Source organism: Oryza sativa, chromosome 12 (assembly GCF_034140825.1).
Source record: "Oryza sativa Japonica Group chromosome 12, ASM3414082v1".
In the NCBI taxonomy this organism is placed as follows: Eukaryota; Viridiplantae; Streptophyta; class Magnoliopsida; order Poales; family Poaceae; genus Oryza; species Oryza sativa.
This window is the reverse complement of record NC_089046.1, coordinates 472748-476343: the sequence shown is the minus strand read 5'-3', so window position 1 is coordinate 476343 and position 3596 is coordinate 472748. Positions and strand designations below refer to the sequence as shown.

At 40.2% G+C, this 3596-nt stretch overlaps 1 long non-coding RNA gene across 5 annotated transcripts; it reads right to left on the bottom strand.

The window, feature by feature from the left end:
• Positions 1-456: 456 nt before the first annotated feature.
• Positions 457-3363, bottom strand: LOC9268659 (uncharacterized). Of its 5 annotated transcripts, none has more exons than XR_010738528.1 (8): positions 3013-3363; positions 2740-2944; positions 2585-2655; positions 2429-2517; positions 2066-2164; positions 1470-1721; positions 953-1064; positions 457-872 (listed from the first exon to the last, which is right to left on the bottom strand). It is a non-coding gene; the product is annotated as an uncharacterized lncRNA (long non-coding RNA). The 5 variants fall into 5 exon arrangements; XR_010738529.1 differs by having other exon boundaries at positions 1470-1716; XR_001541734.3 differs by having other exon boundaries at positions 1470-1676.
• Positions 3364-3596: the final 233 nt, after the last annotated feature.

Genomic DNA, 3596 nt, shown 5'->3' with positions numbered 1-3596 from the left:
TTTTGGTTGCTCCTATTCATTCATGTGTTGTATACGTGCATGCTCCACCGATAGATTGGCGATCAATATGTTCCCGTCTGCCTAGTTGCAGATCCGATCCTTACGGTGCTTACATTCTTACCAGAAAGGTCTCGCGCGCTACGCCGCGCGGGTGTAATAGACGTGTCTAAAAGAGCCTAAGACATGTTATTGGAGCTTACTGAAAGTGTTATATTTAGCTGGCAATTTAGCCTGTGTGGGACAACAGAACAAGTAACTCATTTCAAGCTGTAATGAGCTTGATTGGTTTTATGTTTAAATTTGGGCTCTTATAGACGTACTGCTATGATTTAAGGATGTACACCTCCTGTTAGATTCAGGCACTCAGTAAGTAAGCATGTTCTCATGCTTAGATTACATACAGTCTGTTGGAGGTGCATTATATCCTGACAGAGTGATGTGCAATACTGGGATATATGGCATGGAAGAATCAATGCATGTAGTAACTATATCGCAAAACATCTCCGATCACAACAGTTGCAGCTATCGCAAATAACACAAAGGGGCATTTTGTGCCATTTAGTGAAAGTAGCCTGGTTTCAGAAATGGCAAGCACCATTGACTGAATATGCACAATCCTTTGTAGGGATAATTTTTAGAAGCTCAATATTATGAATCGGCGATACGGATCATTTAGTATTTGCCTATTAGACATGGTGAGCTAGCAATAGCTAGAACATCAGTTGGTCGATCCCCAGGCCAATACAGATGAACATATCCTTGGTCTTATCTTCCCACCACAAAACAAAGAGTGGCCGAAGCGTGAGCATTGCTATATTTGAGACAGCTTCTTGCCATGGTAGGTGGGATAATATTACATGGGAGCCCCAAATCTAAAGTGAATGGGCAGTTAGTACTTGTTTAAACAAATAACCACACAAGTAGAACATAACTGTTTAAAATAATTACTTACATTTGAGCGACTCCAGTGGCAGTGTATCTCAGAATAGCTCGCACAATACTGAAGCTCTGGGATGACCACCTTCATCAGGAGATGAGCTACAAATGCATGTCATTTGGCCCATCTGAAAACATAATTATATTATATATCATATGCAGCTAACGAAGGTTTTGTATGTTACTGCATCCTAAGCACTCTGTAGTATGTCCAATTTTCAAAACCTAAAATATTGTGAATTGCATCTTTGAAGTAACATAAAAGTAATTATGTATAGCTTAGCACCTAAAAAGGTATAGGTTTGTCTTGCCATTCCAAAGATATGACTATAATATCTGAACATAAAATGTCTACTAATTCTCCATGATACAAAGGGCAAAAATAATTATCGTGTTTTTTTTTTTGCATTGATTCAATTCAAGAAGCGTCAAGATTGACCTGATAGTCCATATAACATTACTAATGCCACCATGCAAAAATTTAATAAGCACATCTCAGAAATAAATCAAATAAGAAAGTTCATAAGGATTACCTCTTGCTTAGAACTCGGAGCAGAGATCAATGCAGTATGAATGTTCACTATTATCTTATCTTGTGTTTGTTCCTCAGTGGAACAATTGACAGCTTCATCCATTATGTTTTCCTGAGCTGAGGATAGTGCATTGGCCCTCTAGACAGGAATAGGTATTTTGCAAGAGGAAATTTGTTCCTTCAAACTGACCAACGATTTTTCACTTGTCTGAAGATCAAGAACAATTGAGAATAATCAGATACCATGGCTGTCCTGGACGAAAGAACAATTTGGTAAAATCCTCTTCAGATATTTAAAACCAAACAATAGCTATTGCAATAGGATGTTTCATTTGTATAATTTTGAAATGGGTAATCTGGCACATAATACCAAACTGCAGTTCTCAATAGTTTAATGCCACCATATCACTTATATCATTATGTATCATACACAGTGAAGAATATAGAGAATGCATGGCAATAATTTGTGTTGGTCTTGCATGAACTCGTGTATAATGAGGTGAAACTAATCTATACAGATAACACTTCAGCGAATAAAGTAGCACATCTAAAATTTCCCATAAGTTTTTTTTTACAACAAAACTGAAAGCCACTTACCTACAAAATTGTTGTGTACCCTTTGATGAATATCTCTTGCTTTGTACTTGTATCTTGGGTGACCTACCGATTATAAGTGTCTGGCAACTATCTCACAGGCTGAGACACATCATATATTAGAGAAATCATAATGAACTGCACATATCGCTGAAATTAAATAGAACATGACTCTAGATTCGTTAATGCGACCAAGTGAGGTGCCATGTCAGTTTTCGAAAATCATTGTCATCCAGTAGCTGATATAAAAATATTGAATTGCAATATATACAGAACAAGAAAAACAGGAAACCACAACTCTGTTAATAGAAAAGCTTGATACAATAAGTAAATTAATACGCAAACACTGGATTGAGGATCACATACCTTACAACATTTAGTTACAGACTGGCAATATTTGACCATATAGACAGGATGAAAACCCTTGCAAGTTGACAGCTCGAGTTATGGTTGAACTGCAATACAACAGAGTTCAGATTGTGATAACTTCTATTCTACTTGGTAGATTTCCATGTTCTTTACCTTAATAGAGGGCTTAAGGAACCCTGTACAACTCCATAGTTATTTGCATTCCTTGATTTGGCCTCTAAAGACTGAAAAAGTTAGGTATATCCAAATTGAACAATTTTGTGAAAATAAAAACAAATAACTGAAATTAGGACAAAGCATGAACCTACCTCCTAAATATCAAGCCAATCATATCTGAATCTGAATGTACACCATACGATGAGGGATTGGAATAGGTAGCCTAAAAACGCATTAGCAAATTACTTAGGTATCCCAGTTTCCTCCTCCCTCACATTTTCCCCCTTGTTCCTTGATTCCTCCTGTTGCTGCTTGCTCAGCCTCCCAACTCAGCTCCATCTTGCAGGCTTGCAGCCACTGATGTAGTTGACCAGAGAAGGGTGAAGGAAGGGGATAAAAGAAGGCAAAGAATGCAGCAGACTCACCAGAGAAATCCAGTGAAGATGAACGGAGCAACCGAGGAGGGAGCTTGAACATAAGAAAACCCAACTCTCGTGTACGGAGAGGAGGCACTGGTCAGTGGCCAATCCGGTCGCCACCGTACGGGGAGACGAACGCCGATGGATGCGGCTACACGGATTGTGCCGACGGAGGAGATCATGCATCCAACATCTGGGCACGGGATAGCAGATGGCAAGCCGTCGTGGGCGACGACCTACGATGGAAGATCTTGGAGGCGAGGAGCATCGATGCCGCCTCTAGACGGAGAAATCAGGGAGGAAGGGGATCGCTCGATGGGGACGACGGGATGCGACGTGGGGAGATGAGCGACGACCGATTCCACGGGTAGGTAAGGACGGAGCCATATAGATAGGAGACGAACGGTCAGATTGTGTCCACGCGTGGGGTTGAACGGCTCTGATTCAGTGGACTGGACTGGAAATACCGAAATAATGAGGGGATTTCTGCAAAAATCGATGAGTGGATCTGCAGGGCCCGCAGTTAATCTAACGCTTATTAAGGTGGTGTTTGGATCAGGGACTTAACTTTAACTTTAGTCCCTATACTT